Below are 26,970 nucleotides of genomic sequence, written 5' to 3' on the forward strand. Positions count from 1 at the left end.
TAGGCAAAACTAGACGAGACTAGTAGGGGCAAAACTAGACGAGACTAGCAGGGGCAAAACTAGACGAGACTAGCAGGGGCAAAACTAGACGAGACTAGCAGGGGCAAAGATACGGGGAACTAAATACAATAACCAACACTAAACAAACGAAAGGATAGTTAGTTATATAGGGGCGAGTGCAGGTGTGAACAATGACAGGTGATGAGACGAGTGCAGGTGAAACTAATGTGCAGGAGATAGGAAGCGCGTGAGTGCAAGTGGTCATAATGTTCTGGCTGATTGAGGCGAGTGCGCCAGAGGGAGGAGATAGTGTGCGTGTGTGAGGAGAGCATGAGTCAGAGGGGGGAGAGAGTTTACGAGCGAGAGCTCGTAATAGCAAAACCAGGCGTGGAAGCCCGAGGGAGGAAAAAGAGCGTACGAGCTCAAGGGGGCGGAGCGAGGGAGCGAGCACGCTCGCGGAGTGCATGGGTGCGTGCTCGCGGAAGCGGAGATGGGGCAGAGGAGCGGGGTTCGTGACAATAACTCCCTTGTTGGTAAAATATGTTTCTCCTGTCATTACAGTAATTATAACAGATCGATAAGAGCCCTTTTCCAGCTGGATGTTGTTTGGAAATCAAATGTAATTGCATATTGGAGTCAGTTTGTGAGTGATGTTGACTGGAATAAAGTCTGACTTCTGCCCAATCGCTATCTCTTAACAAACAAGGTTAAATAAGTGTCTTTTAAACTCCTTCACAGAATTATACCCTGATAAACATTATTTAGCCAAGTTTAAAAAGATATAGATGAAAGTTGTAGCTTTTGCCAGCAGAAGCCAGAGACAGCTGTTCATTTATTTTGGCCCTTATGTGTCATTTTTTGATTTTATTGTTGGAAATGTTGATGAAAATGTTACATTACAGTGGAAAGATGTTCTTTAGGTATTATTGTGAACTCAAAGATAAACAAACCCACACTTATTTTATATATTATTTTATTTTAATGGCTAAATTTCAAATTCATAAATGTAATATTTTTACAGTATTTAATAATGAAGTGAAGCATTATATTGAGTCAATATTGCTCTCAAAGAAACAAAAATCTATTTGAGTTTTACAAGCATGTACACTTTTATAATATTCTTATAATATTATTTATACCTCCCCCTAGCATTTGAAAGGTTGTATTTGTATTGTTTGTTTTGATATTTTCTTCAATAAAAAAAGAAACAACTGGAAGTTTTCAGCAAACGGCGGAAGAAGAATGTTTCTGAAAGAAGAGACAGCACGTGGTGATAATCCAGAAGAATCTTTATGTGAGGACTTTATTTGGTTTTTGATGATCATTGTTTATTCTTTGAGTCACACTTTTCCTAAATTAGTCGATATAGGAACAATAGATACACTACTACCTTTTCTTTGTAAGTTATCAACATTCCTGTATGTTTAAATCTAGCTGTATTTTTAATCCTGTTACATCAAATAAATATGTTTTTGTCTTTTGTTGCGATGGATTTGCTGCACAATTAAATTGCGTTTGGAAGTTGTGCATATGATTCTGTAGCCTCGTTAGTCAGATGACCTGCTTTCCATGGGTTAATACTGTACTGAGGGCAATTGCACTAACAGTTGAAGATTGCTTTCTAGAATATTCCGAGGAGATGATGATTATTGATCATATAGGGGAGTTTCATTGCTGTGCAGCAGTTGCAATACACTAAAAAAATAAAGTAGAAGAAAAAATGAATTGTCTATTTCATTGTTCATTATTAAATTGCCTTTTATGAATCTGATCATTCACATTTGAGTATTTTCTTATGCAGATCTACTTGAGAGCACACTTCATGCAGTGTAGGTACTGTAAATACACCTGTGCCAGTCAAAATCTGGTGCTGAGACACTACAGGCTCAAGCATTGGCACCCAGACTGACGTGTAGCATTGTTGTGCCTGTTCTCCAAGTGTGTCTGCACTTTCAATACAGCAGGTGCGTTGAACACTCACATAGGGTCCACACACATTCTGATAAAAGTACAGTGCAAACACTCCCTTGCTCACATCAGTGGTCTGTGTGTCCTTGATACATTAAATGTATATAATTCTTAGGACACTGATTTAGAGGAGACTTACGCAAAAGGAGAGAAACTGGGCATCCTTGAAGTCACGGAGGATGACCTCTCACAGGCAACAAAGAGGTCTAAACTTCAGCATCATCCTGGAGGAAACTGGTCATGGAGGTCCTATCTGACTTTCCCACTGCTTTCATGGGACTCTTTGGACTTCTCTATGTGCTAAATATTGAGTTTCTAAAGGACTGAAATGCACAGTTGAGGCAGTGCAGAACATCTTTGTGGGATTGGGAGAAAAGTGTACAACAGAGTTCAGTTTCTGAAGAATATGATTTTCTCTGTATATGGAGTTTAAGATGCTTTGAGTATTTCAGATGCTTTTAATGTTTACCTTTGGCATAATAATGTTTGGTTTAGATGTCACTGTATATTGTGTACTGGTGCATTTAGAGTTTTTAAGACTTATTCTTGAATTCTCTTAAAAGTGAAATGTTTATTTGTTTACTTGATATCATTGATAAACTGTTCAGTCATACTAAATGTTTCATGTTGAGGTGTGTCAGTGTTTTGTAGATGGGTGCACTTCTGTTTTATAGACCATCCTTCACATGTTGAAAGTTTGTTCCTCCTACATGCTGCTGTTTAGTCACACATTTCATATTCAGTGGCAGGTCTTGTCAAACTGTTTTAACTGCAGTGTTTCATTTTAGTATTACAGTATTGAATCACTTTGGCTTAAATATTTGTGAATTAAATAAATGGTATCACAGGATCACAGTGGAAGCACTACTATCATTATTGATGCCTCTTTTTGGCGGTTTAGCGCAATTATAAAAAATAAAATGATTTGTTTCCTGTGAGAAATATTTAAAGGCACAGTTTACCCATAAAGGATCATTCATCATCATTTACTTTGTTCCGTCTCAAACTTATGACTTCATTTCTTCTCTAGAACACAAGAAGTATATAAATGTTTTATATAAATGTAATCCATATGACTCCAGTAATGTAATCCATGTCTTCTGAAGCAATTCAGTCAGATGTCAAGTTTTATAATGAATTAGGAGTAACATTTTGATCTGTTTCTCACCCAAAACTGATTGTATTGCTTCAGAAGACACAGATGAAGCCACAGAAGCTGTATGTTTTGTGTGTGTGTTCCACTGAAGAAAGGAAGTCATAGTTTGAGACATAAGGGAGTAAATTATAAGATCATTATTTTTGGGTGAACTATACCTTTAAGAGAAATTCTAATTGTCATGATGATGGCTAATTAAAATAGCATTTAATTGCATTCAACAGGCTGGTGAAAACATTCTTAAATTACTCTTTGGAGTAAATGTTTTAACATTGTTGTTTTCAGTTTTTGAGTTCTACAGACAAAAATGTTTGTATTGGCACAACTTGTTTGTTAGTTGCACATTTTTCAAACTTTATTTTCCCTCACAATATAACAGTGTTTAAATGTTTAATTAAACATTATATTAACATTACAATGTTCTTGTTGTGCTTAGAATGTCATTGAAAGTGTTGAGTGATTTTTTTTACATATGAACTTTATTTTCCCTGACAATATATTTCTTTGTAATATTCCATGTACATGAACATGTCCAGTCTTCCTCCCATGAATAACATTTACAGCATGAATAGAACAGGATAGCATTCCTGCTAAACACAATCCTACAAACTTTATTCTTTATCATAAAGAAATCATGTCAAATTATGTTATATGAAACATTTATTAAAACGTTTCACAACATTTGAAATGTTCAAATAATTTAAAAGAAAACTGGTTTAATGGTATAAAAACAAATATAAATTTGTATACATTAAAATTTTCATGAAAATCATAAAGCCTCAAATTAAATGTGTGTGTGTGTAACAGTATATAAGTGTGTGTACACATTACACACACTACTGGTGTCCAATCTCCTGATTCTCTGCTCCCGATAAGCAGTGGCGGATTTAGCAAATTGGGGGCCCAAGGCGAAGGTATGTATGGCCCAAGCGCCAAAAAAATTTACAGACTGGGCCGTCAACAGGCAACCAGATGAGACACAGGTCCTGACCAATCTAAAATATCCAGATAGAAATGTATTGCCCATTTTCAATGGGAAAGTGCCCAAGCAACATTGCTCAAAAAGTTGCCCTGTGTATCATCACCTTTAGGCAATTCAGCATAATTTATTCATGCTGCAATGTATGCTGGGAGATATTGATGAGTTTTGATTGTGGGGCTCCCATCATGCACTGCACTTATATCATCACAGTTGTTGATAATGATTCATTATGCTGAATCTTGATGTCTGTGTGTGTGTCTGAAAGTTCAAACCTTCATTGTGCACAATGTTTTACAAATTCTTCAGGTTAACGTTATCACAATATATGATGGATCACATGCTGTAGAATCATAGGGCTACTATTACGTTAGTAAAAAAAAAATTTTTTTCCGTAAATTTCACAGGTTGACTCACCAAAGCCTCCTCATCGCTGTCAAAATGGCCATCACTGGACAACTCTTCCTCAGTGTCAACCTCGATAACACTGTCGGTGACGGCGGGCGGCAACAACGCGATGTCCTCTTCAATTTCTTGGTTGACGTTATCCTCACCTAGCACCACTTCACAGCTAGCTGCTGCTGTAGCGGCATGTTCAACTCGTTGGACGTTTTTATTCCTGTCTGTATCAGTAACGTTAGCCGTAAAAAAGTGTGTCATCTTTGGCAGCGTTGCCAAATACTTATCAGCGTCTTTTCGCTTTTTTCTTTTAATTGAGCCGCTTGGGTAACTTCTTTTCATTTTCGCGTTTAGACTCGTCTTGTTTCGTCTCTGTTTGTGTACATCCCTGTCCTCCTGTCACTGTGTGTTTATCTTTCGCGGCGCGCACCATTACGGACTAGTCCATTTCATTGTAAAAATAGGGGGTGTATGTGTAGGGACAGATAACCATGAACTGGACATTTTAACCAGTACTTCAACGTTTCAACGTTAATAAAATTTACTATGCTTTTGAAGCGTTCATGATGATAAGGGGCCTTTTATTTGATTATTTCTTATTTGATTATTTGTTTTAGGTTGGTTGGGGGCCCCCCTACTTCGACCGCTGGTAGGGGGCCCCAAGCAGCCGCCTACCTATGCCTCTATGTTAAGTCCGCCACTGCCGATAAGTACTATTGAGCTCTCGACCAATGATGCACTGGAGCTCCGCAAGGACCGCCTCCCTCATTTACATGTTGCACACAGAAAAGTACAAATAAATACATGTATAAATAAATAAATATGGGAATATATAAATATGGAAATAAATATATGTGGGAATAAATAAATATAAAAAATTAATGAACACATAAATAAAAAATAAAAAAAACATGCAAAATAAATGAATAAATAATTACAAGTTAAAAAGAATACAAATAAAGTTAAAAATAAATATAGAAAATAATAAAGGAATAAAGTCATTCAATAACAAATTCAGGAATACATTTAATTAAAAACGAATTATATTTGTTTTATCAAGACATTTATTCCTTAATTCATTTTTTTATTGTTACATTTATTTATTTATTATGTTTGCAGGTTTGGGCTCCATAGTAGAGAAATATTGCTAAACTAAGGCCAATTGTGTCCACAGTAGAAATGGAGATGATTATACATGCGTCGTAAATTCAAGACGCACCGCAGTCAGAGATCCAGTCACAAACACTTGATTGCAGTTTTGTTCAGATCTTTCGGTCTGACACTGAAATTACTGAGAAATAAAGTGCTGAATTTACACATCTCACACATTATCACTGCACTTTATAAGCTGTAAAGGGATAGTTCAGTGAAAGTGAACGCTTTGTCATTATTTACTCACCCTAAGACAAACCAAAACTCACAAGACAACAAAAAAAAACCTTTGAAACTACTAGTTGAATCTGCCGTTATTTACTGGCCCAAACAATGATTTGTTTAGATGATTTCAGAGATTTTTGTCATCTATTCTTAAGTTTTCTAGTATTGTGATTCTTGGTTATATAAATGTTCATATTGATGATGTCTCTGATAAATTTGCTCTTAACTTTATGAATATCACTGAATCTGTTAATCTTACTCAACATGTTTCTCTCTATTATTGAACTCTTCTCTAGTTTTTCTTTTGGTCTTGTGTAAGTGAGAATAATATTTGCTGTGGTCTCCAATTCACCACTATTAATGTTTAGTCTGCAATCGTTTACTTCCTGTCCAAAAACAGCAGTGTGAAGAAGTAATTAATTGCTTTTAGGAAACGAAACTTCATTTCTGTGATTTAAGATAATCTACACACACACACACACAAAACATGCCAATGTCACTGTCAGTCACAGCAACTGCAGAATAACATTCACACAAACCAAAGACATCCACGAGACTCAATAAACACAATCCACATGAAATAAAACACACTGTAAAAAATCATCATAAACAACATGTTGAATGTGTTACAGAGACAAATATATAAATCAAATAAATGGGAAACTTATTTCATTGGCTGATAATTACCAAAGGAGAACTGAAATCTTGGATTTTGTAACATCTTGTGACTTCAGATGAGCAGCACGACTCGATAAGAGACTTTTCATGTGGACAATCTTTTATCGAGTCTTTTGAGTTTTTATTGTTGTAATAAAAGTCACAGATAAACAGTTCCTTCCAAACTGGCTTAAATCTACCAATTAAAGATCTGTTATTTCTTTAACACAAAACTATTAGAAACATATTTAAGTAATCATAAATAAATCTTAAATTGACCTTAATGTCTGCAACAGTGTTATTAAAATAAAACTTTAAATAAATTAAACCATGAAATTATTAAAGTTAACACTTAAACACCAGCACACAAACAAATCTACAAACACAACACTGTGGAATATTGAGGAATAGGAATATTTTTACTGACATTCATTCTATAAAATGTTTCCTTAAATATTAAATAACCTGAAAAATAGAAGAAAATAAAAATAATTATGTATCAGAACTTCAACACATGAAATTGTTATGAGTTTGAGAAAAAAAAGTTTGAGGCAGTTAAAGGGAAAGTTCACCAAAAAAAATCAAATTCTCTCATCATTTATTCACCCTCATGATATCTCAGGTGTGTTTGACTTTCTTTCATTCTTCACTTGAAGAAAAATAGAAAAAAATCTTTGCTTTGTAGATTTTTTCAGAACTTTTCTAAAATCCAAATCAGTTTAATTAAGACATAATCTGTCTGAACCTTTATTTCTGCCGCCACAGAAGTTGTAGTCCGCAGTCTGGGATTACTTGGCAATGTAAAAGACCCACAAGGCACCATCAATGTTGATGGTTACCCAGTCTGTAAAGTCAGCCACAAAAAAAAGTATCGGTTCAGGCGGGAAACACTTCAGTAAAGTGAGGTCTTGAGCATCACGTCACGTTGTGTTTTTTGGACCATGTCATGTGCCATAAATACATGAAATGTTTAATAAAACCTTTTTATAGCGAAGTGAAGAGTTAATTTTTCCAAGTTATTCAATGATCAAGTTCTTGTGCGATTAATGTTGAATATTAATTTTCATCCGGTGAGATTTAGAAAGACACTTCAGACATCAAACCAAGAAATCTGACATACAATTATTGAAAATGAATAAAATAACTATTTTAAACAACAGAACATTTAAAGTAATAATTTGTGTATGAACTCATTTGAATTCACCATTAAAACTTTTTCTTTTGTGGATATAAATAAAAATCACAATCATGAACACTGTAACTGTAACTGCTGCTATTATGATTGTTCTTACATCTGTTCTTGATTTTTCACTGCAATTCCTGCATTTTCCATCTGCAAATTGACAAATGAAAAAAATATAAACACATTACAAACACCTTTAAATTGTTTTGAAAATGTATATTAAAATTCAGTAACTATTTATACTTTACTATTGTACAAATGTGCATCAGCAAGCTAGACAACGTCAATCATCCTTATTCACTCAATACTGAAGATATGATCATATTTACCCCATTCTGATATAACCGGCTCTTTTACACTGATGTGATTGACATGACACTCAAAACCCTCTTTCTCATTTCTGCGGATCTCCACACTGATTCTCAGCTGAAAGGTTTCATCACCGTTTGGTCTGATTCCAGAAGAGTTTACATGATCCAGTTTAATGCCGTTCAACATCATATTCATCTCCAGGTGTTTGGGGTAGAAACCAGTGGCCAGACAGGTCAGAATCAACTTGTTTTGGTCTTGAGGAGATTCAACAGCAAACACCTCAACATCTGAAAGAGCTGGAGTGAAAAGAACCAACAATAAATACTGTTATAATTCACCATAAAGAATAATTCAGGATATATGTATCAAATTCCAGAGACTTATGACAACATGAACACATTCAAGTTTTCATACTTTTATTTGATTAATTTCCTCAGTCTCTTTAATTAGTTTTTGTACAGGACAGAAATTGTTTAAAAATACTGCTAGAACTACTATTACTACTAAAACTGATTGAAACTTCTTTGAGTATTATTAAATGTGGAGATCCAGTTCATGCAGTTCTTGAGTTGATCCTTGATGATTTGGTTTTCTGTTGTTTGAGGGTCCCACTTCAGTTTTGTTTCTTTGGCTTTGGGATTTTTATAGATCCACTGTGTTGTGTTAAAATTAAAGGCAATAAAATCTTCTCCATCATATTGATACTCATTAAACCCCTTCAGATTCTTGATTGCTCCATCAGGAAGTTTCTCCACCTCACATCCAGCTCTTCTCTGAAGTACATGAAGCTCTAAAATCACAACACAAATATTGATTATAATCTCACACAAATTATAGATAATTACAGTTTCATAACATATCTGATTATTGATCAGAGAAACCCATTAAACTCACCAGAACTTGGAGTTTGTGCAGTTTGACAGAATATTAACCTGATGTAGAAACCAGTCTCTAGACTCATGTAGAAACCAGTCTCTAGTCTCATGTAGAAACCAGTCTCTAGACTCATGTAGAAACCAGTCTCTAGTCTCATGTAGAAACCAGTCTCTAGTCTCATGTAGAAACCAGTCTCTAGACTCATGTAGAAACCAGTCTCTAGTCTCATGTAGTTCAGGAACATCTCTCCAGATTTCTGATTTCTTCCAGTCTTGTTCTTCATGACTGTAGTGAGAGATCTGTCTATCATCATACACACTAACAGCACTGAACACAGATCCAGAGAATGTGTCCGGTGTGGAAAGGGCGGTGTACTCATACTGGAGTGAGTGTTTCTCTGGGGAAAATAATGTAAAAAAAGTGTCTTTGCAAAACATACATTTAATAGTTAATGGTCTGGTTGAATAATTAAAGTCAGAATATGATAGGCTGTGTTTGTATCACTAAAGTGTTTGGGCTGTTTTTATTGAGCTTTCTCACTATAATCACACTGTAATCACTGATCCAGAACTGAACAGCGAGGTTAAGATTGTTTTGTTTTTGATATTCAAGACACATTCAGCGATAACTCTTAAATGGCTTAGAAAATATTTTCCAAAATAGTATGACTGTAAAACATGGAAAGCTAATAATATTCTTCATGCTTATTTTCATTATTTTCACTGGATATTATGAGCATCCATCACAATGTGAATAACCCCGGGAAAAGTTCCTCGTGTCACAGTGGTTAGTAAGGGACCGTGGAGAAAGTGCAACAGTTATTATTATTAATTTTTTTGTAATATCTTGGTATGTGAAATGTTTTTGTTAAAGGACATAGAGACACAAAACCAACGTCATTCAATAGAAGAGGACAGTGCGCAAAAAGTATTATGTTCTGTACAAGATTCATACATTTCGCAATTAATGTGAACTGCAGTCAATACACAAGCTGTCATTCATGGTTTAGCCATGCATCAAAATTTCAACTTGTTATCCTTAAACTCATCGAAAGAAAACTGACAGACGAAATCAATCACGTGAACATAAACAAAATGTACATCTATAATGGCAATGAAATAAACAACAGGGCTCTCTTCATTCATCTTCTAATAAACCAAAGTCTTTTCTCATCTTAAGGAGTTTGCAGGCTTGTTTAGTCTTCATACATTTCAGTGATGGAAAATAGTTACAAAATAAATCACTTTTAAATACAGAGAAATACGTTTTTTTTTCTTTATACATTTACATGTTTAAAGAATTTACCCAGAATCAACATTATGTTAATAAAGAATTACATTTTTTTGTCATCCAATAACACTCCAAATACAACAGGCCTAGAGAAGGTCGGCAGGGATTGGATTTCTGTCTCCAACCAATAGGACATATTTACCCAAAAAATATTTGAATGTACAATAAAAGAAGAGGTGATCAGTTGTCTCTATGTCAATTTGACAAAAAGTACAAGTATTGTAGTCAAAGTTAAATAGAAGTCTTAAAAGTTAACTTGAAGGATAAATACCATTAAATATTTGAAAGTGAGTTTCCTTCGCTTTAGGAGTCACTGGAACACGAATATACTGGACTTGTAATATATCATGACGATATAAAAGTGTAGGATATAATTTAGAATTAAAGGAAGAATGAATATGTTTGTTGGGAAGTGTTGTCATGAGGTCGTTACCATCAAAGAGAAGGGATGGGAGTTCACATAAGACATCTAGCGAGTGAACAAAAGGGTTTTGTACTAAGTGAAGGACATTTTTTGGAATGGCATTTATAATACGTTCAGATTGCTTGCGTTCACAATATAGGTTGTATTTAGTACAAACATCTTTAAAAGTGAACAGATTCCCATCCTCATCCATTAAGTGAACTATACAGACCAGAAACCCTTTTCGAGCCAATCAATAATACATAAAGACTTATATCTGGATAAAACACACCTGTTATTCCCAATGGGGGTCCAATGTGGGGTAAAGTTGTGATTATATAATAACTTCCAGAATAGCAAAATCTGCTGGTGAAAAGAAGATAATTTGACTGGAAGTTTTGAAATAACAAAGTCACATTTTAATAAGAAATCAATTCCACCCAATCTCCTAAACATACCTTTGGGAATGCTAAACCAAAAACTATTTGCATTAGTTATTCACATTTTAACCATTTAATCTTCAACATGCCATTTATACACTGAAAATCAAAGGCTTGTAATCCACCATTCTCGTAATCTTGAGTAAGTTGTGCTCTCTTAATGTAATGTACACGCTTTTTCCATTAAAATGAACATTAATTGGATTAATAGTCTTAATAGCTCTATTGGAAATAGAGAGGCAAGATGCAGGTAAATACACCTGGCAAGACTCTCCATTTTAGTTAAATAAATCCTTCCAAAAATCGATCAATCTCTTTGCATCCATACATCGAGTCTAAATTTGCATTCATTCCTTCTATTCCAGATGTTTTGTTTCTCCTTAACAGCTTCATCCTTGGAAATGTGCATACATATTTCACATTGGATTGGGATTTTAAATATCGCTTCAAGGGAGAATTCGTGTATTGTGATAATTTCACTTTTATCAATATTAAGTTTTAAACCTGAAAATTTGGAAAAAATAATGAATTATTTCAATTGCTTTGTGAATCTGATCAAGAGCTTTTAAAAATAAAGTTGTGTCGTCCGCCAGTTGACTAGTCACAATTTGATGTCCAAACACATTTAGTCTTTCAATATTTGAGTTTTTTATAAGATGGCCAACATCTCTGTAGCCATAATAAATAATGAGGCTGAGATGGGGCAGTCTTGTTTAACCCCTCTTTTGATGTCAAATCTAGGTGAAGAGAATGTAAGTGTAACAAACGCCCACGAAGGCGCCTCCTCGATCGGCCACCGGAGATCCGATTCACCTGAGTTCTAATTACCCACATACCGGGCTTAATTAATCCACAGCTGATCGCCATTCATCTCCCTCTATTTAAGCTACACGCAGTCACACACTCACTGCGAAGTCTTGTTTGTTCGGGCTACACTACTGAGCGTTCTAGTTACTATCCCTGGTGATTATCTGCTTTCCCTTCTGACTATTGATTGATTGATTGATTGCTGCCTACCTACCTGAACTCTTGCCTGCCTCTACGTATTGCCATTTGCTGCCTGCCCTGACATTCTGCCTCACTACGCTCTCAGCCTGCCTACCATTGCCCTGCTTCCCCATTGCTTGACCATTGCCTGTTCATATCTGTGAGTTCAATAAAGAAACTGCTTATGGATCCCAACTTACCTTAGTCTGTGTTACAGTAAGGCATCTGAGCTAATGTAGGCTATCTGTATAGAACAACTGAATAATCTTACCAACATTTTCACCGAACCCATACATTTGTAAACATTTAAGAATAAAAGAATGATCCAGCATATCAAACGCTTTATAGAAATCTAAAAATAAAATAATCCATCTTCTGTTTCTTTGTTAAACTCTAGCAGGTCTAAAACCAGTGGAATATTATTATGTATAGATCGGCCTCTAATAAATCCAGTTTGTGTCTCCCCAATAACTTTAGATAAACCAAGACTCAAGTGATTGTTAAATAATGACTATAAACTATGAACCCATATATTTAACAAAGTAATAGGTCGTAAATTGTCCAACAGTCTAGGGTCCTTCCCCGGTTTGGGAATAAGTGTGATTAATCTTGTCTCATTGAGGTAGAACCGAATTATTAGATATTTCCTGAAAAGTTGCAAAAAGAAATTCCCTTAATAAAACCCCAAAAATGACGATACAAATGTGACATAAAACCATCTGGACCAGGTGATTTATCTGATGACAATCACATGACCGCAGAATCAAGCTCTTCAATTGTGAACTCTACATCACGTCATTTTCAATTGTTCATCTATTTCAGGGACAAATTCACCGATTTCTTCAAAAAGGGAATTCGGATGTAAAATGAATGAAGAAGACGAGTACAGGTTCTGATAAAAGATGGCGATTTCTTTTGCTATTAATGTTGCATCAGAACATTCGACACCATTAATGATTCAAGTTTTAATAATGTTTTTTCCTGACGCTTTTTCTCTAACCTACAAAAATAAGCTGAATTTTCCCCTTTTTCCATCATTTATCTCTTGATCTAACGTGTGCCCCTCTGGCTTTTCTCATATACATTGAATCTAATTGTGATTGCAGAGATAATAATCGTGCTGTATCATTCTCTGTCAAACTGAATGTGTTAGAACATTCATTTATTTCTTTAATGAGAGATCTCTTCTAAAATATAACATCTATTTAGTTGTTTACTGTAAGAAATAGATAGTTGACGAAGTTTGTATTTAAAGAATTCCCATTTACCTACCCAGGAAACAAGACTATTATCTCTAATAATATTTGAAACAGAGTTTCAGAAGAGATCTCAACAATGTCTTATAGGAATATGATTATTAATGTGCAGTTTATTTATTGGTGTTTTCTCAAGTACTGTTTTCTGCTACAGCAGGGGTCAGGAACCTCACCATTCACCAACACATGATCGTTTAAAACTTTCTAGTGACCATTTTCCAACAGGAAGTGCGATTGCTTGTAGGTTATAAGTCATTGTTCACTTGTCGTGATACTTGCGTGATGGCAAATGGAGACGGTAAATGTTTGGATTTGGGGAGGTGCTTATATATAATATTTTTTTTTTTTATCACATCGCTATTTTAATTACTTTTTAGTTTAATTTAAAGTGTAATTTGAATTTAGAAATTACTTTTTAAGTTTTTCGTGTTTCGATAAATTAATGTAATTTTAAAGCTAAATTATTCACTGTCACTGGGGGGGTTCACCATATAATCCGATATCACGTTATTTTAAATGTGATTATCATTCAAATATTTTTTACATATCACCCAGCCCTAAAGCGGTTTAGAACAACATGAGTCTGAGAAAATGATGACAGATTTGTAATTTTGGCTCAACTATCCCTTTAAGAGCATGAAACACCTGCTGCACCTTTAAATGTTGTTTGTCTCTTTCAGACTCCTCCTCCTCAGGTGACAGGTGAAAGTGAAACTATTAAAACAGGATCCATTTAGTGACAAGAGCAGAAAATTACACGACAAGAGAAAAAGTTTATGAATATCACTAAATCTTTGAATCTTACTCAACATGTTTCTGAACACACTCATATAAAAGGGAATATTCTAGATCTTGTCTTTAGCTTTGGTTTACATATTAACTCTGTTTATCTGAGGACCTTTGTGTCTCAGATCATAATCTTATTTTATTTGACTTGCCCTTTAATCTAAACTCATCATGTGGTAGTCGGTATTTCTAAGTGACCGTTTATGACTAAGGTTTTGGGAAAAGTGTTTGCTAATCAACTAACAGCTGTTTTGATGCCTGTAATGTATTTGAGAAATGTCAGTCTGGCTTCCATCGGTTGTACTCGACTGAAACTGCTCTCCTTAGAGTTTCAGATGATTTGTTAATGCAAGCTGATGCAGGTATATGTTCTGTACTGATTCTTTTAGATCTTGCAGCTGATTTTGACGCTGTCGATCTCTGTATATTAGTGGAAAGGTTTAGAAAAGGTGTTGGTGTCTCTGGAACAGCCTTGAGGTGGATCTCGTCATACTGATCAGGTCAGAGTTCAAAATGATGTCTCATCAACAGCATCTGTGTCCTGTGGTGTTCCCCAGGGCTCTGTTTTGGCTTTTTTGCACTATATTTGTTGTCTTTAGGGCAATCAAGAAGTATATTTCCGGGAGTTATCACTGTTATGCAGATGATATTCATTATATTTATTTTAAGCCTTATGAAATAACTCAATTGTCTATTATTATAAATTGCATAAACTCTATAAAAGATTGGATGTCTGAAAACAACTTGCAGTTAAATGCAGAAAAAACTGAAGTTCTTATCTCTGCTCCTGCTGGTGTTCTCCCAAAGGTGATGGAAACTCTTGGTCCTTTATCTCATTTTGTTAAGCCTTCAAAATGTGGGTGTTTATATGGGACAGACCTTGAGTCTTAATCAGCATGTAAATTCTCTTGTTGTTTTTATCAGTAGAGAAATATTGCTAAACTAAGGCCAATTGTGTCCACAGTAGAAATGGAGATGATTATACATGCGTTCATTTCCTCTCGCCTTGATTATTGCAATTCTCTTTTTACTTGTAATTGTTTCAAGGATGCAGCATTAAGACAAGTGCTTCAAAGTCATCAAAGAGATCACATGTAACACCAATTGAATTTCTTTACATTGGCTCCCAGTAAATTCTTGTGATGGTGTTTGGAGCATTGCATGGTCAAGCTCATGCTTATATAAAAGAGTTGATGCAACCTCATAACTCCAGCAGGAATCTGAGATCTTCAGAACAGGTCTTGTTAGCTGTTCCTCTCTCTAGACTAAAGACTAAAGGTGATGCGCCTTTGAGCTTGTGAATCCCAAATTGTGGAAATTGTGGATTTAAGATCTGTGGACTCTGTGGTCATTTTTAAAAAGCAGATAAAAACCCACTTGTTTAAAATTGCTTTTATCTCATTTGTCTTTTTTTTGCTTCTTTGGTTTTATATTGTGAATGTTAAGCACTTTGTGACATCTGTTCTAGAAACTATAGAAATAAAAATGACTTACTAAATTCAGGGGCGGAGCTAGGGGGTGGCCAGGGGTGGCCACGGCCACCATGGAAATAATCGCGGCCACCCCACTGGCCACCCCGATCGTAATTACGATCTATTATAAATAATAATAATAATAATTTCGTAGAAATTGATCAAAAGGACCTCGATCGATCATGGCTAAACTATTACGTTCAGACTGCTGAAACTATCGCGATAGTTTAATCATTAAATAAAAAAAATAAAAATAAAAAAAGTTTAATCATTAAACTATCGCGAGGCAAATGTGCTATCGCGAGAGTTTCCGTAGCGCAGCGTTTCCAACATTCGACTGTGAAGAGGGTGCAGCTTCGTTTTGGTGCCTGGATCAATTCGTGTTTGAGCACACAAACACATCTATTCACGTGAGTTATTAATATCAGATCAATTATTATTTTAGTTCCTTTCAACTCTTTGTGTCAGTGAAGTTGTATCAAAGTGAACAGTTAGGAAGCAGTTGGCTTTATATTAGCTGACTTGACTTGGATGCTCAGAACTATTTCCATGTTATCTCTGAATATATAAGGACATTTATTAAGTTATGTTTTTATCATGAGACATTTAATGTGATTCAACATTCCAATATAATTACTAGCCTAGGTTTTAGGTCGATTTTATATACAGTATAACAAAAACATTCTAATCTTTGTTCAATAATAGTCCTCCATTTTTGTTTGTTTGTTTCAAACATGATGTTAATGTTGAAATGTTTTGCTCAGGTGTATTTATGTCAGACAGTCAGTGAAATGTGTGGAAAATGAAAAGAAAGGCACCAGATATAGCATCCTTCTTCAGGAAGAGTAGCAAGAAGCAGCCAAATAATAGGCAGGATGAAAGAGAGAAAGAACAGACTGACCCAGAGAGTGAGGGAGAAGAATCTCCAGAGAGCACAAGCCCAAGAGAAATGTTAGGTATACCGCCACTCACACACTTGAGTACTCTACTGGTATATATGTTTGAATACAACAAGTGATATAGAAATCAATAATATATAAAACTGTTTAAAGTGTATGAAAACCAACTGAGACTGATTTTTGTATTCTAGCACTTTCTCAGACAGTTCAGGAGACAAACTTTGAGAATGAAGAGGAGCCAACTACCAGTAACCACGCTGACCCAATAGGACCTCCAGGTAAACTACAGTACCTATCACACATACCTTGATTATACAGGTGAAACTCGAAAAATTAGAATATCGTGCAAAAATTATAATTTTGATGATTATGGCTTACAGCTTATGAAAACCCCAAATTCAAAATATCAGAAAATTAGAATAATATTACATGAAATCAATAAAAAAAGGTTTTTAAATACAGAAATGTCGGCCCTCTGAAAAGTATAATCATGCATATGTGTATAGTTATATATACTAAATATATTAGTTTCACTTTTTAATTTGAATTACTGAAATACACAAACTTTTGCACAATATTAAAAAATAAATAAAGTGATCTTGAACATGATTTTCTGGTCCTGTTTAAACTGTTTTTTTTTCAGCATTGGGAAATATGTATTCTGTTTTCAAAGTGAATTTCCTAAGTTTTATTTGATTAAATAACTTGAGGGTGAGTAAAATTATGGCCTTACAGTTATTTGGTGAACTTTAATAAAAATGTCATTGTAGGCTAGCTATTGTACATTATACATCATTGTGATTTTGGGCACCTACAATACTTTAAAAATTATTTTAAGGTTGGATGAGTGCCATGTTTGTTTGCAAAATTATGTTTTTTGTGCCACCCCAGAGTAAATGCTGGCCCCTGCCCGGCCACCCCTGTGAAAATGCACCACCTGCACCACCTAGTGACACAGAAATAAACTACAGAGAACAGAACAAAAGTCTTTCCAGCTTTAGTGACATTCAAATCAGATCTGCTGTGTAATGTCATGTGCTCAAATATATCTTCATCAAATAAGCAGAAGTGAAATTGCTGAATGTTGAACTAGGACTGTGCATTAAACATCACCAAACACTGGAAAAGAACATGTTACCCCCTTGAAGAAGAGAGAAATATTGGGAAGAGTAAAACTGAGAAACTGATGAGAGGAAAAGAGTGTTTGTGAGAGTTTGTAGTTTTTAAAACAGTGTTTAATTGCTGTTGTGTTTTAGTGTCATTCATGGAGAATCTCCTGAATCCAGCTGTGTGTCCGTGAAGAGTGACCGGTCAATGAATCCTCCACATAAATTCAGTTCAGGAGCCCCTTGTGCTGATGTGAGGTGAGGACTCTCATGTTGACTGACAGTATGAACGTGTACACCACAGTCTGAGGGACCATTAGAAAGAATCCAGTGTAAAAAATATAAATCTAAAAGGAAATATGCAATTATAATAAAAATAATGAGTCCTTCTACAGCTGATTGCTTTACTGTAACAGTTTCATTGGCATCTCTTCACAAGAGCTCATCTTTATACTGTACAGTAATATCATGTGAACATGACAGAGATGATCAGACATGACAAGAGATTGTTCCTCAGGTTTATCACAGGACATACAGTCTGCTGGAGATTACAATGTTACTAAAAAAAGGACATGTTGACTATATGTTACAGTATGTTTCCACCTGTGCTACAGTAATCTGTGTCTGATGAAGAATATGTTGTAGGGATATGTGTTGACACTTTTTGACTTTTGTTTGACAGTATTTCAGTAACACTTAAAAACTGAAGAAATTGTCTCGTACTACATTGAATACGACACAATAAAGAGGCTGTTTATGTTTTTAAAGGAATTCTGGTCTCTGTAAAAATATAAGATGCTTAAAAACTTCCAATGATCTTGTAATCAGTTGCAATTGCATGGGGCCCCGGACATCGAGAGGGCCCCACACCGGTAGGAAAGCTCATCAAAAGCCGCTTGAAGTGACATGATGTTCTGGGTACACACGTGAACACGCCGTTGTCAGCGCTCTCAGAGCGGTTCATGTTAGAAGCTGCTGGGTTCAGGTCAGCAGGACTTTGGGTTTGTAATTCATGAAAAAATATTCTGAACTTCTTTCACTCACACGCTCAGATACACGTGAACGGATTAGGGGCCGTTCACACCAAACGTGTTATTGTGTGCGTCTGCTCTGTTGTATCATTGTTTTCCAATGTACACGTGCTGGATGAACATCCTTGACTGCTGCACCGCGTCTCTGTGTTTCTTCAGTGTGTCACGCAGTGACCGTGTAATGAGGCAGACGAGAATGAGGATCTAAGTGCAGCTTTTAATGAACACAAAAGATGAACACGGTAACTCAGAGTGTAAAGAAAAAACAAGAACAGGGCTTAGAACAAGACATGAATACATTCAACAACTGACAACCGGTGAGCAAACAAACAGGGCTTTAAATACACAAAGGACTAATGACAAATTAAACACAGGTGAGGACAACAGGAGACAGCTGGCAGTGATGAGGGCAGGGAATTATGGGAAGTGTAGTCCATGGGAAACATTAATTGATGGATTATAATATTAATAAATACCAACTAAATTCCAAAATGTTACTGGTGAAGTAGATTCTTGCACACCCTGTTCACAAACAACAACAACAACTGGAAAACATCATTCATTATAATTAACTAGATTTTTATTTCATTAAACATTTTGAATGTACTTTGCTACAACGGCTTATAGGATGAATTTAAAATTATGATTTAAAAATCAATTTTACGTAATTTAAGCAACTATTTTCTAAATGGGGCCCCGGGTTGCTCGGGGCCTCAGAAATCGTAATCCCGCCCCTGCTTGTAATGTCGTTATGTCGTGTTTTGTGTTCTGAATGATCAAATAAAACACACGTCCTCACTGCAGCTTCAGGATTTCTCAGTTCATTAAAAATGAAAATTGTGTCATAATTCACTCACCCTCATGCAGAAGACACAAAAGCAGATGTTTTAATGAATATGGTGAGTGGTCTTGATAATACAATGGCAGTGGAGAGTGACTCATTTTAAAACTTAAAATAAAAGTATAAATGTGTAATTTTTCACTGTAAATCTTGACGTCTGTTGTGCATTCATGAGTGCTGTGAGAGATGTTTGTTCACAGCGGCTCGAGTGTTTATGTGTGAACTTATGTTGATGTTAGTGACATTGCAAGTTCTCATGTGACATATAATATAAGACAAATCATTAAATGTGTTTTATTGCACTGGATGTTGAAATTATGTTTTCAGATTACTAAAAAAACACATGAACTAAACTCTGTTTAATTGCTGTTTTAGTGTCATTCATGGAGAATCTCCTGAACCCAGCTGTGTGTCCATGAAGAGTGACGGGTCAATGAGTCATCCACTTCACTTCAGTTCAGGAGAGTCTTTGATCAACTACAGAAACAAACAGGATGCATCAGAGTCAACTGCTGGGAAAGTGCCAATGGACTCCATTTTTGAGGTGTGAGTGTGTGTGTGTGTGTGTGTGTGTGCAAGAGTGTGAGAGAGAGAGAGCCACACTTATAGGCTGTTTTTTTTTATTTATTTTTTTCTCATACACTTTAGGAAGCTTTACAGCTTTACCCTCATCTTAATAACACACACACACACACACTGAGGAATTCAAGACAACTAAAGCACAAATAAAATGAGTGGTGATTCTTGTCCACTGATCCTTCAGTTCTTGTCTGTTACTGAATGAAGTTTGTTGTTTGAATGTTCACTGATTTCAGGAACTTGAGCACAAATTCATCTCTCTGATGAAGAAAGAGCTGAAGAGTATCAAGAGACTACTGATCTCAGATTCCCCAGCATGCTCTGAGAGAGAGGAGGAGGAGAATGAAGGTCAGAGCAGAGTCAGAGAGGGGTTTCTGAAGATCACACTGCACGTCCTGAAGAAGATGAAGCAGACAGACCTCGCTAACACACTTCAAACCAGTAAGAGCTCGCACTCACGTCACTATTACATCACATCACCTTCAGAGGAAACACACAGTGTCTGGATTCACTCAATATTAGTGAAAGAAAAAAAACTTAATGTCTAATGACCATTAAACATCAACATCAATTATAATTCCCATTTCTTTTCCTCTTTACATCAGAACTGATTTCTGTGCATCAACAAAAACTCAAAACAAAACTAAAAGAGAAATTCCAGAGAATTACTGAAGGAATGTCAAATGAAAGCAGCTCAACACTTGTGAATGAGATCTACACAGAGCTGTACATCACAGAGGGAGGGAGTGCAGAGATCAATAATGAACATGAGGTGAGACAGATTGAGACAGCATCCAGGAGAGCAGAGACACAGGAAACACCAATCAAATGCAATGACATCTTTAAAGCCTTACCTGGACAAGACAAAGCCATCAGAACTGTGCTGACTAAAGGAGTTGCTGGAATTGGGAAAACTGTCTCTGTGCAGAAGTTCATTGTGGACTGGACTGAAGGAAAAGCAAATCAGGATGTTCACTTCATATTTCCTCTTCCTTTCAGAGAGCTCAATCTGATGAAGCACAAAAATATCAGTTTGATGGATCTTCTTCATCAGTTTTTCACAGATACAAAAGAACTGAGATCAACATTCCTTGATGACTACAAAGTCATTTTCATTTTTGATGGTCTGGATGAGTGTCGACTTCCTCTAGCTTTCCAGAACAATGATATTTTGTGTGATGTGACAGAATCGTCCTCAGTGGATGTGCTGCTGACCAACCTCATCAAGGGGAATCTGCTTCCTTCTGCTCTGCTCTGGATCACCTCTCGACCAGCAGCAGCCAATCAGATTCCTCCTGAGTGTGTTGACCAGCTCACAGATGTACGAGGCTTCAATGACCCTCAGAAGGACGAGTATTTCAGGAAGAGGATAAAAGATGAGCGTCTGGCCAACAGAATCATCACACACATGAAATCATCAAGAAGCCTGTACATCATGTGTCACATACCAGTCTTCTGTTGGATTTCAGCCACTGTTCTCCAGAGACTGTTGAGTGAAGCAGAGAGTGCAGAGATCCCCAAGACTCTCACTCAAATGTTCACACACTTCCTGATCTTTCAGAGCAAACTGAAGAGCCAAAAGTATGATGGGAAATGTGAGGTGGATCTTCAGCAGGCTAGAGAGAGGATTCTGCCTCTGGGAAAACTGGCTTTTCTACAGCTGGAAAAAAGGAACCTGATCTTCTATGAGGAGGACCTGAGAGAGTGTGGCATTGATGTCAGAGAAGCATCAGTGTACTCGGGAGTTTGTACCCAAATCTTCAGAGAGGAGTTTGGACTGCACCTGGGGAAGGTGTTCAGCTTTGTGCATCTGAGCATTCAGGAGTTTCTTGCTGCTTTATTCAAGTTTCTGCAAAACAAGTCAAGAATGAGTGATTTCCTGAAGAGTGAAGTGGACAAGGCCTTACAGAGTGAGAACGGACACCTGGACCTTTTCATTCGATTCCTTCTGGGTCTCTCACTGAAGTCCAATCAGACAATCTTACGAGACCTACTGACACAGACAGGAAGCACCTCTGACAGCAAACGGGAAATAGTTGAGTACATTAAGATGAAGGTCAGGGAGAATCCTTCTCCAGAGAAATCCATCAATCTGTTCCACTGTCTGAATGAACTCAATGATCATTCTCTAGTGCAGGAAGTACAAACATACGTGAACAGAAGAGATATCAATCATCTCTCTGAAGTCCGTCTCTCTCCTGCTCAGTGGTCAGCTCTGGTGTTTGTGTTGCTGAACTCAGAAGAGGAGCTGGATCAGTTTAATCTGAGGAAATATGATCCATCACATGAATGTCTTCTGAGGCTGCTGCCGGTGATCAAAGCATCCAGAAAAGCTGAGTGAGTAATTTAGTGTTTTAATCTCACTTTATTGAAATTAAATAGCAGAGGTTATATTTTAATTTAATTAAGATGACAACGGTAGCGTGTGTTTCATGGGATGCGTATGAATATCAAATGAAACATACTACTTTTACTACTTCAGCCATGTCAGTCTAAGAAAGAAATAAGAGTAGTATGGTGGCATGCCATTACCAAGGTGTTTATTATGACAACTCCAGTTCCAATAAACTCTTGTTAATTCATGTTTTTATAACAGCCATGTCAGTCTAAGAAAGAAATAAGAGTAGTATGGTGGTATGCCATTACCAAGGTGTTTATTATGACAACTCCAGTTCCAATAAACTCTTGTTAATTCATGTTTTTATAACAGCACATTATTTATCTCGTATTATAACATGTTTATCATAGTAATATCATGTTTATTCAACTTTTTATACAAAAAATATGGACTCCTTTATTGGTATCAAAATAATTAGACATTTATTAGACTTTCTTTTGTACAGACAGCAGGCGCTGTATTTAGAAGAACTCAATCTTTTCAAATCAGTAATGTTTTCAGTTTTTATATGTAAATTTAAATCCTGAGTTCTGATTTCCACTTCGTCTGTAATAAACAAAGCAATCATTGTGGGATCTTCTATGACTAATGTGGGTTCAGCACTTGTCGTGAAACAGAATGTGTCCAGCTGCAGTTGAAGTTGCACACACCTAATGAATGTTATTGGGTACATCTCAATCAGCTCTCTAGTTCACTAAGCAGGGCAATGGTCAGGGAGTCAGCCATTTTTACGGCTGTCCCAGTCGCAAAATCATTCCAGTGCACTGAAACGTTCTCTTCCTAAAAATTCTCTAAATGCACCTTAAAAACCAGAGAGCATCGTTGATCACTGTGTTCACTTACCAGAAATGTTGTCATGTCTTCTGAAATCTCTAATGTAATTATAGGATGAGCGCAAGTATAAATACATGATATCAAAGCCTTATTTTCTTTTTAAAAGATTGATAGATTAAATTGATTTCTCAGCTTAATGCCAAGTGTTTTACACGGTGGTCTGAATAACGGGGCCACATTGTGAAAGAGAAGAACCTACGTTTGCTGCCATTTAAAACAGCTAAACAATGTACTTTTTTTGGTTTGATGCGTATTATGCGTAAGACGTAGGATGATGTCACAGTGACATACATTTTTTTGTTTACATTGTTTAAACAGTAAATTATCTAATTAGTGTCTGGATTAGGCTTTAAGAGGGCCTATTATACTTATTGGGACATTACCTTTCCATTAGTGTGTAATATAGCTGTTTGTGCATGTAAAAGGTCTGCAAAGTTACAAAGCACAAATTCAACGCCAAAGGGAGTTACTCTCTCCCAGAGAAAACACTGAACTGCGTGAAAGACATGGTTTGCAGTCCAGCCATTACTTCCGTGAAATAGCTACGTCACCATGAGGCACATTTGCCTAATTCCCACCTCAGGAGTGCGCTGCTCAGGCCTACCATCCATTTAAAAATGTATCCCCTTGCATATTTTACTCTGTCACATGGACTTGGATGTATGTCACTGCTTATGTTGTGCGAGTGTCCAATATCTTTCGGAAGACATGCAATGGGTTTAACTGGAACAAACTAAACCCTTGATTACTTTGAACGTGTTGCAGGCTGATGTCACTTTGTAGAATTATTTGTGATTTTTGCTCCTGAGAAATTTTTTTTTCGGAGATTGATTTCAGAGGATTATGTATAAATCATGTATGTTTAATTTTATTTTATTAGAATGAATTGTTAGACAGTATTATTCAGGATTTGCACAAATTAAAATGTTAACATAACAATGAACACAGGCTATAACTGTGTGATAAACAGTTTAAGCTAGCTACAAATATTATGCTGTTAATATATAACTTTACTAAACTGCTTAATTGAACTAACTTCACTTCCATCATAAATTAGAGTTGTTTTGGGGAAGTTCAAATATGTTTTCGAGACAAAAAATCTTAGACATCAGGATATTTTGCAGGAATTTGGACCCAAGTGCTGGGATGCTAAACAAAGAGCTTTTATGAAAAAAACAAAATACAAACCAAAAACTCTCACAGTAAAATTAATAGAACCAATTTGAAACTAAGAAAATAAACAAGACACCAACTGGAGAAACAGACTAGGAATGACTGACTAACCAAACTCACAAAATGATCTAACAGACACTAGAAGGTAGAAGGCAAAGTATGTAGAGGGAGAGCACCTGAGGAACAGGTGATGACAATCAACACAACAAGGATCAGACTATGGAGGTGAGGCAAGGGGGAATGAGGAGTCGGAGTAAGGAGAGCACATGGCTGACACAAACACAAACAAAGACATGTGCTCAAAACAAATGCACACATGGACCAAAACAGACAGAATTCAGAACAATACAAGTTGGGCAGTCCAGACTGGGTCTTGACGGTAGAAGAGCTTAAAAGAATTTGCAAACGACTATGAGCAATCAAACATAGTGGCCATATATTTTTTCTTTGTACCCAACAGCTGTGCTGAGAAGCCTTCACTAAATCTTATAGATTAACACACTGTTATCTTGTCATTTCTCTCAGTCTGATGGGATGCGATCTGACAGAGAAAAGTTGTTCAGCACTGGCCTCAGTTCTCAGCTCAAACTCCTCAAGTCTGAGAGAGCTGGACCTGAGTAACAATGACCTGCAGGATTCAGGAGTGAAGCTGCTCTCCGATGCATTGAATAGTCCTCACTGTAAACTGGAAATACTGAGGTTTGTGTTTGCAGATTCATTAGTACATTGGAATACACAATACAAATATATTGTGGTTCATGGCTGTGACAATGAAACAATAAATGGCTCAGTGACTGTCACAACCCTTCATATCAAACTCTAGAGCATTCAATCTGTTATTACCATTTGCTTTATAAAACTGCTTTTTATTATTGTTTCTTTATTTGTTTTAGATGTGCAGCTTGTAGATTCACTGGTCAGTGTTGTGGAAATTTGTCTTCATTTCTACAATCATCAAACTCCCTGAGAGAGCTGGACCTGAGTAACAATGACTTGCAGGATTCAGGAGTGAAGCTGCTCTCTGATGCACTGAAGAGTCCTCACTGTATACTGAAAATACTGAGGTTTGTGTTTGCAGATTCATTAGTACATTGGAATATACAATATGAATATATTGCAGTTCATAGCTGTGGTTACTGTGTACCAGTGGTTGACCGATATGGGGTTTTTAATTGCTGATATCGATATTCAGAGAACAAGGTGGCCAATAGACCGATACGAGGCCGACATATCACACTATTTATTATAGTAACAAACATAAAATTGCTAAAAATAATAATAATAAACTCTTGTTTAACACTATATTTATTCAATTTCACACAAAACAAAAAGATAATATTGTTTTTAATATTTTAAATGGTAGATATCAGTTTCTTCAGATTTCTGTTTAGTCATCACATTTTAGTAATTTATTGATGAAAGTGACGAAATTGTTAATATATTAGGAAGAAGGAAAAAACAGTACATACAGTAGTCCAGCAACCATGAATGGCATGTCCACGTTAGCAATCACATCTACTCAAAAATACAGAATCAAACCAATTGTACAAATAGTGCATAGTGAATAAAAAATGTACTTAAGCACACGTGAAGTGCTTTTATCTTGGACTGCATCCGAAAATGTAGGCAGCTGACTTGCAACCTAATCAGTTCATGGCTTAACTTACCGCTTTTTTGAATGAATTGAACGCTTTAGGAAACTGATCTCCAAACAGTTTGAAAACTACCTTATTTTGATCGTTCCCAAGTATACAGCCTCCGGAGGTAGCATTTTCCTGGTTTCGGATGCAGCCTTGAAGTTGCACTCACATGCTCATTCAGATCCATCTCCTGACAGTTTAAACAGCCTGTATCGCCTACTTCATGATTTGTGAATGAGAGGAACTTTTGATCCTGATACTGAAGTTTTTGATTCTGGCTGATGGAATACGTGATTCAGAGGAAGATATTAGATGAGTGATCGATGGGAATAAAACACTGGATTTTCTTGATGTTCGTGAATGACATCTGTTTAAATGAGATATGCGCATATTTGCAGACAGTATATAATAGAAGTTTTATTGATATTTGCCTTTTATCATAAGAAAAGTTACAGGAAACTGTTGAGGACTGTTAGAATACGCGCTTCAGAGGAAGATATATGAGTGTTCATCAGGATGCTTGATCTGCTCAAGTTGTGTAAAGTTGGTTTATTGGATATGGGCATATTTGCAGAAATGATAATAGTTTGATTGATATTTGCCTTTTTGTCGCTAGACAAGACAGCTCAAAATTACAGGAAACTGTTGAGGAGAGAGAGGGAGAGTGAAACAGGCGAGCACTTTAACATGAACTCAAACGCGTCTGCCTGTTATGTGGACCGTTTAAATGACACTATGTTGCATACCGGAGTATAATATATCTCAATTATGTTCTGCCTATTTTATGTATTTATATATATTTGTGTATTTGCTCTGAAACATCATATTGTGGTAGTTACACAATGACATGTAACAACAAAACAAACCGTGACTAGTCATTTATATGTCTCATACGCTTCACGTGCAGGCAGGTGATTTTCGCCGCCAA

General features: G+C 36.1%; 2 protein-coding genes and 1 long non-coding RNA gene across 3 annotated transcripts in view; all 3 read left to right on the top strand.

Moving 5' to 3' along the window:
- The window catches only part of LOC127650291 (NACHT, LRR and PYD domains-containing protein 3-like), a 349,622-nt gene that overhangs the window by 194,407 nt on the left and 128,245 nt on the right, over positions 1 to 26,970 (top strand). The gene's annotated exons all lie outside the window — the stretch shown is intronic.
- LOC127650289 (NACHT, LRR and PYD domains-containing protein 12-like) overlaps positions 1 to 26,970 on the top strand; it is a 459,642-nt gene that overhangs the window by 193,437 nt on the left and 239,235 nt on the right. The gene's annotated exons all lie outside the window — the stretch shown is intronic.
- LOC127650305 (uncharacterized) lies at positions 1,230 to 2,198 on the top strand. The gene is made up of 3 exons (XR_007971430.1): positions 1,230 to 1,294; positions 1,802 to 1,964; positions 2,084 to 2,198. It is a non-coding gene; the product is annotated as an uncharacterized LOC127650305 (long non-coding RNA).

This window comes from Xyrauchen texanus, chromosome 10 (assembly GCF_025860055.1).
Source record: "Xyrauchen texanus isolate HMW12.3.18 chromosome 10, RBS_HiC_50CHRs, whole genome shotgun sequence".
In the NCBI taxonomy this organism is placed as follows: domain Eukaryota; kingdom Metazoa; phylum Chordata; class Actinopteri; order Cypriniformes; family Catostomidae; genus Xyrauchen; species Xyrauchen texanus.